The sequence below is a fragment of the Peromyscus leucopus genome, chromosome X, assembly GCF_004664715.2.
Source record: "Peromyscus leucopus breed LL Stock chromosome X, UCI_PerLeu_2.1, whole genome shotgun sequence".
Taxonomy (NCBI): Eukaryota; Metazoa; Chordata; class Mammalia; order Rodentia; family Cricetidae; genus Peromyscus; species Peromyscus leucopus.
Genome location: NC_051083.1, coordinates 23506354 through 23520719, shown reverse-complemented (window position 1 = coordinate 23520719; position 14366 = coordinate 23506354). Strand labels below are relative to the sequence as shown.

The 14366-nt window shown below is 38.4% G+C and overlaps 1 pseudogene; it reads left to right on the top strand.

The window, feature by feature from the left end:
• The first annotated feature begins 8346 nt into the window (after positions 1-8346).
• Positions 8347-14127, top strand: LOC114687837 (annotated as a pseudogene).
• The last annotated feature ends 239 nt before the right edge of the window (positions 14128-14366 follow it).

Here is a 14366-nt window from a genome sequence, read left to right as displayed (position 1 = left end):
TGACTTATAAAGGCAAACCCACCAGATAACTCTCAGTTTCTTAATGGAGATTTTGAAAGCCAGAAGGACCTGGACAGATGTATGCAGACACTAAGAGACCATGGATGCCAGCCTAGACTGATATACCTGGCAAAATTTTCAATCACCATTGACGGAGTGAAGATGAAGTTCCAAGACAAAATCAGATTTAAAAAATACCTATCCACAAATCCAGCCCTACACTAGAAGGATAATTCCAAACTAAGGAAGTCAGATACACCCACGAAAAGACAAGCAATAGATAACACCACAGAAGTAAACCCCAAAGAAGAGAAATACACACACACTATCACCAAAAAGATAACAGAAATGGACAATCAGTGGTCATTAATATCCCTTAATGTCAAAGGGCTTAATTCACACCATAAAAAGACACAGGCTAACAAAATGGATATGAAAGCAGGACCCATCTTTCTGCCCCATACAAGAAACACATCTCAAATTCAAAGACAGACACTACCTCAGAACAAATGTCTGTGAAAAGTCTTTCCAATCAAATAGTCTTAAGAAGCAAGCTGCTGTAGCCATCCTAATATCCAGCAAAATAGACTTCAAACTAAAAATCAATGAAAAGAGATAAAAAAAAGGACATTATATACTCATCACAGGAAAGATCCACCAAGATGAAGTTTCAATTCTGAACGTTTATGCCCAAACACAAGGCACCCACATATGTAAAAGAAATATTACTAAAGCCTAAATCACACATAAAACCCCACACATTAATAGAGGGAGGCTTTAACACCATACTCTTGGCAACTGGCAGATCTGCCAAATTGAAAATTAACAGAGAAATAAGGGACTTAACTGATGTTATGACTTAAATGGTTTTAATTGATATCTACAGAACATTTCATCCTAACAAAAGAGAATATACCTTCTTCTCAACACCACATGGAACCTTCTCTAAAATCAACCACATACTCAGCCACAAAGCAATCTCAACAGATACAAAAATATTGGAATAACCTCCTGTTTTCTATTTGACCACCATTGATTAAAGTTAGATTTCAATGACAACAAAAATTACAGAAAATGTACAATCTCATGGAAACTGAATTATGCTCAACTGAATCACCAATGTGTCAAAAAAGAAAACAAAAAAAATAAATTAAAGACTTCTGGAGATCAATGGAAATGAATATACCACATACCCAAACTTATGGGACACTATGAAAACAGTGCAAGAGTGAAATTCATAGCATTAAATGCCGACAAAAAGAAGTTGGAGAAATCTCACACTAGTGACTTAACAGCATACCTGAAAGCTCTAGAAAAAGAAGAAGCAAAGTTAACCAGTAGGAATAGATTGCTAGGAAATAATCAAATTGAGAGCTGGAATCAATAAATAGGAACAAAGAGAGCAATATAAAGAATCAATGAAAGTAAAAGTTGGTTCTTAGAGAAAATCAACAAGATAGACAAGCCTTACCCAAATGAACCAAAAGGTAGAGAGTGAGCATGCCAAACTAGCAAATGAGAAATGAAAACTGAGACGTAACAAATAACACTGAGGAAATCCAGAGAATCATCAGGTTATACTTCAAATCCAGTACTCCACCAAATTGGAAATTTGAAAGAAATGGACATTTTTCTGGATAGGTACTACATACCAAATTAAGTAAAGACCAGATAAATGATTTAAATAGACTAGTAACCCTAAGGAAATAGAAACAGTCATTAAAAGTCTCCCAACCAAAAAAAAAAAAGCCCAGAACCACATGGTTTCAATGCAGAATTCTACGAGATCTTCAAAGAAGAGTTAATACCAATCAATAATCTTTAAATTGTTCCACACAATAGAAACAGAAGGAGTATTACAAACTCTTCTATGAGGCTACAATTACCCTGATTCCCAAGCAAACAAAGATGCAACAAAGGAAGATAATTACAGACCAATCTCCCTCGTGAACATTGATGCAAAAATACTCAATAAAATATTGGCAAATACACTCTAAGAACACATCCAAACAATTATCCACCATAATCAAGTAGGCTTCATCCTAGAAATGTAAGAGTGATTCAACATATGAAAATCTGTCAATGTAATCCACCACAATAAACAAAGTGAAAGAAAAAAAAACCCACATGATCATCTCAGTAGAGGCAGAAAAGACCATTGACAAAATCCAACAATACTTCATGATAAAGATCTTGGAGAAATCAAGAATATAGGAAACATACCTAAACATAATAAAGGCAATTTACAGCAAGCCATCAGCCCAACATCAAAGTAAATGGAGAGAAACTGAAAGTGATTCCACTAAAACCGGGAACGAGACAAGGCTGCCCACTCTCCCATATGTATTCAATATAGTACTTAAAGTTCTAGCCAGAGCAATAAGACAACAAAAGCAGATGAAGGAGATACAAATTGGAAAGGAAGATGTCAAGCTTTCACTATTTGCAGATGACATGATAGTATATATTGAGTGACCCCAAAATTCAACCAAGGACCTCATACAGCTGATAAACACCTTCATTAATGTGGCAGGACACAGGATTAACTAAAAAAAATCAGTAGTCTCTTCTATACAAATGACAAATGGGCTGAGAAAGAAATCAGAGACACATCACCATTTTCAATAGCCACAAATAATATAAAATACCTTGGAGTAACTCTAACTAAGCAAGCAAAGAACATGTATGACAAGAACTTTAAATCTCTGAAGAAAAAATTGAAGAAGATATCAGAAAATGGAAAGATAACCCATGCTGGCATAACTGCATGTCAATATGTAGAAGGCTGCAATATAGATCTATATCTGTTACCATGCACATAATTAAGTCCAAGTGGATCAAAGACCTCAACATAAATCCAGTTACTCTGAACCTGAGAGAAGAGAAAGTAGGAAGTAGTCTGGTACACATTTTCACTTGAGATCACTTCCTAAATATAACAGCAGTATCACAGACACTGAGAGAAACTATTAATAAATGGGACTCTTGAAACTGAGAACTTTTGTTGGGTGAAGGACACAGTCAATAAGAAAAACGGCAGCCTACTGAATGGGAAAATATCTTCACCAACCCAACGTCTGACAGAGGGCTCATATCCAGAATATATAAAGAACTCAAGAAGTTAGGCATCAAAATATATAATAGTCAAATTAAAAATGGGTTATAGAGCTAAAAGAGAATTCTCAACAGAAGCTCAAATGGCTAAAAAAACATTTAGGGATTGCTCAACTTCTTAGTCATCAGGGCAATGTAAATCAAAACAACTCTGATACCATCTTACACCCGTCAGAATGGTTAAGATAAAAAACACTGAAGACAGCTTATGTTGGAGAGGATGTGGAGCAAAGAAGAACACCTCTACACTATTGGTGGGAATGCAAACTTGAACAGCCAGTTTGGAAATAATATGGTGCTTTCCTCAAAAAAATCAGAATCAATCTTCCTCAAGACACAGGTATACCACTCTTGCACATATACTCAAGGAATGTTCAATCATACCACAAGGACACATGCTAAGCTATGTTCATAGCAGTTTTATTTGTAATAGCCAGAACCTGGAAACAACAAGATGCCCTTCAACTGAACAATGGATAGATAAAATTGTGTGCATGTACACAATGGAGTACTACTTAGCCAAGAAAATCAATGACATGATAAGGTTTTCAGGCAAATGAATACAACTAGGAAATGTCATCGTGAGTGAGGCAACCAGACTCAGAAAGACAAACATGGTATGTACTCACTCATAAATGGATAATAGATGTAAAGCAAAGGATAACCAGACTACAACTCACAAGTCCAGGGAGGCTACTGAGTAAAGATTACCTAGAGAAATACAAGTGGATCACCCAGTGACAGAGAAATGGATGAGATCTACATGAGCAAACTGGGGTGATGGGGTATAATGGAAGGCAAGGGTTGGGGGACTGAGAATTTAGGTGAGCAGGAGTTCCTAGCTGGATCAGGAAGAGAGAGGGAGAACAAGGAAAGAGATACCATAATAAATGAAGATCCCATGGGAAATAGGAAGAACCAGAGTGCTAAAGAGGTCCCCAGATATCCACAAAGATAACTCACTATAGAATACTAGGCAATAGTTGAGAGAGTGATTGAGCTGAACTATCTGGTGATAGGATGGCTGTATACTCTAATGTTATGATAGAATTCTTGCTCAGTGACTGATGGAAGCAGATGCAGGGATCCACAGTCATGCCCCAGGTTGAGCTCCAGGAGTCCAATCAGTTTAAAGAGAGTAGAGATTATATGAGCAAGAGATATTGAGACCATTATTAGAAAAAAACACTGGGACAAATTGCCAAACTAGTGGAAACACATGAACTGTGAATCAATAGCTGAGAAGCCCCATGGAACTGGACTAGGCCCTCTGGATAATTGTGACATTTGATTAGCCTGAACTGTTTAGGAGGCCCCAGGCAGTGGGACTGGGACTGTCTTGGTGCTTGAGCCAGCGTTTTTGGAACCTGGGGCCTATGGTGAGATAATTTGCTCAGCCTTGGTGCAGGGAGGAGGGGATTGGACCTGCTCATCTGAATGTACAGGCTCTGTTGACTCCCGGGTAGACTTGCCTTTGAGGAGGATGGAATGGGGGGTTAATTGGGGGGGGGGAGTCTGGGAGGTGGAAGAGGCAGTTCAGGGCTATCCATGGCTGATATGTAACATGTCTAGAAGATCTCTCATATAAAAAAAGATACAAGAACTAGATAGTCATGACCAAACAGTTTATTACAATGTAATTCTCTGTGTGTTTACTGGGGTCTGAGCAGCTGCAGCAGCTGGGTGGACACAGGAAAACTTCAGCTACTTTGGACATTGCAATTTCCACTCTCATATTCATGGAACCTGACAAACAACACTTGCAACAGAGTTGACTACATCATTCACAAAGAAGACAATTAAGAACAGAAAATAAATGGGTAGTAGCATATAATAATTAAAACACTAAGTGTAGAGAACAAAGAAAGACATTGAAAGCTCAAGAGATAATCCATACATCATAGGATAAAATCGATCAAAATAATAGCTGATAGCTCATTGAAACTTTAATAAGAAAAAGATCCTGGAGTAATGTACTTCATATTCCAAGACAGCATGAATGCCAAACAGAATACTTGTACTCAGCAAGACAATGTGACTATATACCATAGTTAAAGGAGAAGATAAAAATTTACATGATATACAAATGCCAATATTCATCATGTCCATCAAAACATAAATATAGGGAAATCTGAAAGTAACAGAACTTCATTCTGTTTTCTAAAATAAATTCATCTTACTGTCAAATATAGATAACACCTTACATGAAGCATGGATAATATATTCTGAGCAAATGAAAGGAGGAAACAAGTAGGAGTGTAAGTTCCAACAAAATAGATTTCCAACAGACACAATTCACAAGAGATATAGAAGGGCATTTGATTTTAGTAAGGATAAGAATAAAGAAAATATACTAAAACGTTAAATGTATATGCAGCAAACTCACAACAACACACACACTTAAGTATATAAGTGCATATCACTGGACTTAAAGACACACATGAACACTACTCAGTAGTAAGTATATAATTTCAATGCCCCCACTTCCTCCAATAGAGAGGTATATGGATATCAAACATTAAATGGACCTAGTAGATACCTGCAAATTACTTCACCCAAACACCAAAGAATATACATTCTACTCAGCAGCCAAGAGAAGCTTCTATAAAATTGTCTTGGTTAGGATTTCTATTTCTGTGATGAGAAACCATGACCACAGCAATTCTTATAGGGAAAAACATTTAATTGGCGTGGCTTACATTTTCAAAGGTTTAGTCCATTAGTCTCATGGTGCAACTTGGTGGTTTTCAGGCATAGTGATGGAGAAGGAGCTGTGCTTACTATGTTTTGACCCACAGACAAGAAAAAGTTAGTATGAGTGACACAACGAGCCAAATTTGAGCAAAGGGGGCCTAAAAGCCTACCCCCATGGTTACACATTTCTTCCAAGAAGGCCAAATCAACTCCAACAAAGCCACTCCCCCTGATAGTGTTACTCCTCATAAGATTATGGGAGACAATTACATTCAAACAACCACATATTCACACCCTTGGTTTCTAATGAATTTACCAGAACCTTGCTAATTTGCAGCATTAAATATTTATAAACTACCTGGATTTGCTCTGTTCATGTTGGTCCTACATTAAGGTTCCATTTGAATACTCATAATGCTGAGCCCACAACTACCAACTTTTCATGTCTCAACATGGTTTTTTTTCATAACCCAAAGTTTCAAAGTCCATATGACTCCAAACAAAACTATGGTCAAGCCTATCACAGTAATATCCCTTACCATGGTACATATCTTTTCTCTACACAGCAGAGAAAAACAGGACTTCATGAGGTTTGCAGGCAAATCAAGGGAACTAGAAAATATCATCGCGAGTGAGGTAAACCCAGACTCAGAAAGACGAACATGGTATGTACTCACTCATAAGTGAATCTACATGTAAAGCAAAGGATAACCAGACTGCAAGCCACAGCTCCAGGGAGGCTAGCTAGTATGGATGACCCTAGGAAGGAAGTATGGATCAACCAGTGATGAAGAAATGGATGAGATCTACATGAGCAAACTGGGGATGAAGGGAGGTAATGGAGGACAAGGGATGGTAGATGAGAGCTTAGGGGAGAGGGAGGTTCAACTGGAACGGAAACAGAGTGGGAGAGCAAGGAAAGAGATACCGTGATAATTGAAGACACCATGGGAATTGGGAGAAGCAGAGTTCTAGGGAGATTCCCAGTAATTCCCAGGACTCTACCATAAACTACTGGCAATAGTCAAAGAAGGGTGCCTGACCTACTCTGGTGATTGGATGGCTGAATATCCTAACTGTCTTGATAGAAACCCTCATCCAGTGACTGATAGAAAGCAGATGGAGAGATCTACGGCCAAGCACCAGGTGCAGCTCCAGGATTCCAATGAGACAGAGAGAGAGAGGAGGGATGCTATGAGCAAGAGATATTGAGAATATGATTAGAAAATGTACAGAGACAATTAGACAAACTAGTGGAAACACATGAACTGTGGACCAATAGCTAAGGAGCTCCATGGTACAAAGACTAGTCCCTCTGGGTAATCGAGACAGTTGTTCAGATTGAACTGTTTTTGGGGGCCCCCAGGCAGTGGGATCGTGACCTGTCCCTAGTGCATGAGCTGGCTTTTTGGAGTCTAGTGCCTATGGTGAGACACTTTGGACAGCTTTTGGTGCAGGGGAAAAGGAGTTTGGACCTGCCTCAACTAAATATACCAGGTTCTGCCTTCTCCCATGGGAGACATTGCACTGGAGGAAGTAGGAATGGGGGAGGATGGGAACTGGATTGGTGGGAGGGGCGAGAAGAGGGGAATCTGTGGTTGGTATGTAAAATGGATAGAAAATCTCTTACTAAAAAAAAACAAGAGAGGAATAAACATAACTCAGAGAATAGAGAAAGGGGAAAAAATCAAATAAAAACTCCCCAAAACAGAACAAACAAACCAATAAAACCAAAATAATAAATGTTTCCATTGCTTTTGAAAAACGTTAATAATAGCAGTGAAAAAAATAGTTGTGCTTGGCAGGTATTAATTTCCCACTTTGTAGAAAGCTTTGAAAAAATGACAAATTCCATTCACTGAGAAACTGTTATACTCTAGAGGCATAGTAATACATGCTTTTAATTTCCACACTCAAAAGGCATGCAGATATCTGTGAGTTTGAGGCCATATCACATATACATAGTGATGTTCAGTCCAAAGTTACACTATGAGACTATGATTCAAACCAACCAATCAACCAACCAATCAACAAACCAAACCAACCAACCAACCAACCAACCAACCAACCAACTACAGTCATGTGTTTACTATAAAACACTAACAAAACAATTTATTCATTAGTTTAAGAGGAAGAAAAACAGATTAAATTCACTCAGTAGCAATAATGTAATTTGAGTTAGATTACCCTTGTTTCCCACATTCTGAAAATATTTACATAAAATGTCTTTTGGATTAATTTCCTTTAAAGCCTGCCAAGGATTGTAAACTGTAGGTAATGGTCAATATGGACACTTCAGTTGAAGAACATGGCTTACATTCCATTTCTGTAATTAACTTCCTATGAAAGGGTGCTATTTTCTTTATGGAAAATCTGAAATTCATGATGACATATTTTGGGCAATTTAAAAAATATTCCTTTCTTCAAGAAGGAGCAGATAAGATGGTTTTCCATACTTTACTTATCTTTCCTCCTGAAAAATAATAGTCTGTGGTGGCACTAAAATCCAAGCATTTGAAGGAAAAAAATGGCTAAATAATGGCATTACAGATATCCATGTCAGCTTTCAACATTGTGAGGTTAAGGTAAGCCTTCATAGCTATAATCCAAGTGGGTGCAGATTTAATGTAACATTGAGTCTAAAACTGACTGGGAATGAGGAGAACACTAGGGACAGTAGGAAAATATGCTTACTAACTGGTTCAGACTAGGGAGTATTTTCCTTCAGTAGTCCTCTAAAATTTTTCTAAAACATCTTCATATTTAAAATAAAAGTCCTAGTTAAAATAAACTCTTCAATTTTCAATTCATGGATTTTTTTTCAATTAGTTTTAGGCCTTAATGATAACACAGTAAATATAAGCCACCACATTAAGTATTACCTTCACCTTCAGTTCTGACTTACTAACAGCAGGTGTGTTCTAAGTGGTATTTTTTTTTTACACCCCCTGGTATTGAGAGCCACTGGTAGCAAAAGTCCATGGGAGTATAAAGGAATGACAATTAGAGTTCAGAAGGTCAACCTATTCAGAACTAAGGGTTCTGTTAGAGGAAACCATCATGCAAGGCTGGTCTATATCCATGAGTCATTAATCCAGTCTGTTGGAGGTAATCCCTCATTTGAGGTTCCATCTTTCAAAGAAACTCTACTGTGTTTCAAGTTGATCAAGAGTAGAGAGCACAATCACCAATTGGGCTTTATAGCAGAGGTCTCAAACAAAGGCAATGTTGTGGCGTGTCAGCAAAATTCTTCTTTTCTTTATTTTCATGAGATCTGGTTTCAGAGTACCTCTGACTTTCTGGGAGTTCACTATGTAGACAAGTCACACCTAGAACTCACAGAGTTTGGGCTGCCTCTGCCTCCCATTGCTGAGATTAAAGTTATGGTTCACCACACCCAGATGATCAGCTGACATTTGTGCCAAGCTCTTGAGCACCTGGATGATGATTTTCAGGTCACATTTATTTCCAGCAGAATCTGTGGTATATCATTTGCTAGCAAATGCTGTTTGAATTCTTCTGTCTAAGATGGCAGGCTGTGGAATCTTCCCTGTTGGTCACATACCTAAAAACAACAACATGCACATTTATACAGTAGGGCTACACCATGCTTTTTATGAAACATTCTTGTCTCCCCATTTCTTGCAACAGGATGTTTATGCACTTCCCATTGATCTCCACAGCTCACTCTAAGAAATTCACCCTGATTTTGATATCAGTGTGCTCTGGAAGCTGCCATGTAGCAGAAAGTGTAGGTTTTCTTCATTGCTTATTATTACCACAAATAACATTATGAAGTACAAAGAGATCAGGTTTAAAAAGAAAGTCAAATTTTTCCTTCTCTTTTTTACCACCCATTTACACACTTTGGCTATTTTTAAGTATATGCTTATAGTATGGTATGCTCTCAAGACGTGACCATAGTAAGAAATAACATTGTGTAAATTTACATAGCTTTATATCAGTTTGTAAGAACTTAAGAGTCACCTGGAAAGAAAGAAGCGCAATTAAGGGATTCTCTCTATCAAATTACCTAGAGTCAAGTCTATAGACATTTTCTTGGTTAGTTAATTTTCTTGATTAGTATCTTATGTAGGATGTCCTGGCAGAAGGTGGGCAGTACAAAACCTGGGCCTCTGGTAATGGATTATATAAAAATGCACATTGAGCAAGCTATGGGTGCTGTGGGATGATTTGTATGTCCTGTGGGAGCCCTTCTTGGGTTTCTTTGTGGCGTTTACCCAGCAGGTCCGTATAGAGGATGATTAGGACCATGGGCCTGAGTGCAGGTGTTTGAGATGGTCTGCACTTGGCTGTGCTGGGGGATGGTCTGTATGTCAAGTTTTTCTGATTGGTTAAATAAATAAAACCTGATCGGCCGTGGCTAGGCAGGAAAGATAGGCGGGACTAACAGAGAGGAGAAATAAAAAGGGACAGGAAGGCAGAAGGACGCTGCAGCCACCGAAATGACCAGAGATGCTGCAGCTGCCGCAATGACCAGAGATGCTGCAGCCGCCGCCATGACCAGCAGCCTGTGAAGACGCCGATAAGCCACCAGCCACGTGGCGAGGTATAGATTTGTAGAAATGGATTAATTTAAGATAAAGGAAGAGTTAGCAAGAAGCCTGCCACGGCCATACAGTTTGAAAGAAAAATAAGTCTCTGTGTTTACTTGGTTGGGTCTGAGCGGCTGTGGGACTGGCGGGTAGCAGAGATTTGTCCTGACAGTGGGCAAGGCAGGAAAACTTTTAAGCTACATATGGGGGGCAACTCAGTAAGCAGTGTTTTTCCATGGCTCCTGCTTGACTCATTTTCTGTCTGGTTTCTGCCTTGAGTGTCTGCCCAAATCTGTTGAGATGATGCACTATGATGTGGCAATGTGAGCCACGTGAACCATTTCCTCTCCAAGTTGAATTTGGTCATGGAGTTTTTATCACAGTAGTACAAACCCTAACTAGTATCATTAAAGTAACAGTTTGAAGTAAAACACAGAAAGATAAAAGGAGGATTTTTTTCTATTCAAAACAAAATACCCCATGGTTTTATGTACATACAATCTGTTATTACTGACAATATATACTTTGTGTCTCTATCTAAGATGTTTCTACAAGGTAAGTTGGTCTCACAGTCTCCAATGAAGACACTTTGCTCAAAGTGAAATGTCTATCCTTCCAGCACACAGATAATGGAGGGCAAGGAATGGGGGATGAGAGCTTATATATTTTTCTTTTCTTTCAAATAACTATCTCTGCTTTGCCCATCAGGCATTGTAGAACTTATTTGATGCATGATTTCAAAAAGGAAATTCCTCTTTTAAAGACTATTCACATACAAAGGGAAGTTAAGCACTCTGGTCATCTATTGCCAAATATGGCTAGGAAGTTGTGTTCTTTGCTCATAATCCACCATTCAGCCTTAGTAGCTATGGAAACAAGAATTTTTAAAGTGAGTTAATTCTCTGTCAGCTGGCACTCACTAATATTTGGTCTTCCTAACAGGGAAAAAGAGGCAAGTATTTTACCTTCCCAGGTGGTTTTATTAATCACATTCAATTTCACAGGACAAAGAATGCCAGAAACGGCCATTGACATGTGGGTAAGTGTGTGTAAACGCTGCTGAATATCTTAAGTGTCTAGAAGCCCCATGTGGACTGCAGGTAATCAGTGAGCTGCCTTGCAGGTTTTAATTGTGTAGGTCCCTGATGTTGAGTTTATGAATTAACCTCTCTCTGTTGTTTCCTTACCTACAAAATGGGGAAATGATTAGATGGGTGCCCTTAGAGAGTCAGATGTACGAATACTCCTGAAGTGTTTAAATGGGTTTCCTTACCTACAAAATGGGGGAAATGATTAGATGGGTGTCCTTAGAGAGTCAGATGTATGAATACTCCTGAAGTGTTTAAATGAGGTTCTCTTAGGCCAAGGACAGGAGTGAATGGAAAAGATTTGGGATCAAGGGGTTGGAGAGACATTGCTCTGAGCTGAAATGTCTGCCTAATAGAATTTCTTTTTTCTGAAGGTTTTTCCACTCTTTCTCTGACTGCATATATGGGCATTTACTGTTACTGGGAAGAACGTCTGTGATCCTGCCACCTTCTAAATGAATCTTTTTATCCATAATACACAAAGGTATAAAAGCTTTATGTTATATATGGGAGCTTTCAAATATGGTCTTTATTGAATCACACGCATCTACTCCACATGTTTCAAACACCTGTAGAAACAGATGCTGCCATGCTAGCTCATTTTTTTTTTTTCTGGAACAACAGCAATCTTCATTGTGTTTACAGTACTACTTCAAATCACACTGTTCTTGTAGTCCATTGCCTCGGGCCTGCCTTGGAAAGGAAGATGATGTGGGCAGGGTGTTACCCAAGCCACCATGAATTGTGAACCCATCTTGCTGATGAAACTTCCCTAGTAGAACAGATAGTGCCTTCACTCAGTCAGGAAGCACATTCTACAGAGACTTTAGAGCAGGGGGTAGCTGTTAGGGAAGGTTTCCTGGCAAGGAGATTCAGTGTGTAGGCCCCTTCAACCTTCTGCATGCACAGTTATCAGTGACATTATCCACATGCCTAGTGAGTAAATGACTCACCTCGTTCCTTTATGCTAAATGATCTAGTATTTGTAATTTTTCTCCTTTTCATCCTAAGATTGGAATTGAGAAAAGTGCAAAGAAGTTAGTTAAAAGTTACAGTACAGCGTGTAAATTTTCTGTGAAAGAAGATATTTGCTCACACAAAATATGTCAGGATTCTTTTTGTTTCACTGAAATGAAGCTAATTACCTAAAGAGGAAATTTTAAGTAAGAGATGTGCTATAATTGGAAATAACCACTTTCATGGATTTATATGATTTTATGTGTTAATCATCCATTTCCCCTATTCCTCTGACTCACTCTCTGGACAATTTTACACATAGATTTTGGTTTACAGATAATAAAGAAGAATTCAGGGTTTTGTGCATGTTAGATAATCACTTTACCACTGAGGTCTATCCCCGGCCATATTACAGATAGATGTTGACAAGCATACTCTTTCTGGTTTCAATTATAAAATAGGTATAGCTTTCTTTAGAGAAGTGTACATTTCTGTAAAATTCACAAAGAGGAATAGCATTGTACACTATCATTTATGAGGTCTATCATATACAGATCTCTTTTATACACATATATGTATACACAATTTATGTCAATTGTGTTATTATTTTTACATAAATGAGTTACTATGTGAATTATTTTCATTTTCTTTCACAGATGATTTCAGTTTGTAACAGTCATGAAATGCTATAGTACTGTATTTTAGAAATGACAATTAATTTGAGCATTCCTCTGCTTTTTCCTCTCTCTATGGTATTAAATATTTAGAAATTGCAAATACGGTAAAATAAGCCTGGCATTACATAAGATTGCAAACTCTCTTCTCATTGTCAGTTCTAAGCATTGAAATTCCTAGTCAACAAATATTATTATCTACTCTGTGAAGAATAATAATCTGTACAGAGACCACTGAAACATCTCTATGTGACAACAGGGACAAGGTATGAGAGCTCAGTGCTCTCTAAGCCATGACTCCTTCTGTTTTCCTGCCTTCCCTTGTATTCTCACTGACTCTATTCTTCTTTGATGCCTTCTTCAGATTTGCCAACATGAAGGAGTACATCTTCAAGTTCAGTGGCCTGATTTGCAGTACATCAGCTTTGGTTTGAAATCATCCTTGCAACAGCCAATGCTGGCGCCTGTGGGAGTTTAACAACAAGATGTGCAATTTGTGTCAATTGGACTCTGGGAAGCTTATTACACTCAGGACTTTAACATCTCTGGGTCTATGACCAGGATGTTGGTTCACACCCCTATCAATCAACTGGAACAAGTCTGAATTTCAGTATTTACAAGTCCTGATAGCATGGGCCATTTTGATGAAAATCCTAGTCCTGTTTTCACTTCAGTGGCCATTAAGCTCAGCTGTATGGAAGACCAATTCATTGAGATCCAGCTGTTTTGCTACAAGATGTCTGCCATAATTTTGGCTGTGAGCAGCCTTTTCACACTTGTTACTGTGACCTTGAACCACCTAGACATGTATGGGCAAACCACTCTTGACTTTTCACCGACTTTCCCGTTAAAAAGGAGGACATTATAAAGAAACACTGCACAAAGGTGTTCCCAATGGGTGTCCTGACAGCCACAATGTCACTCTTTGGCGTGATATTGTTTCTCTGTGAGATGATCTCTTTGACAGTACAGAGTCAGGTGAAGGCCAGTGTGCTTCCAACCTGGCTGAGCAAAAGGTCTGAAGTGAGGGCTCTGGCATTTTAACATCTGCCAGGAGAACCTTTGAAGAAATTGCCCATTTGTACACAGTACTGTGTAATCACCAATTCATTCTATATAAAATATCAACTTGATTTCTGGGAGTGTGTCTAAGTTTTATTTCTTCCTTGCGGTCAAAGCATTCCATTCTTTAAATGTTTTCACATACTAAACTGCAGGTCGTGATCCCATTCACAGTGCCAACAAGCAATAGCAAGAAAGAGTACAGTATAAAGGCATGTTTC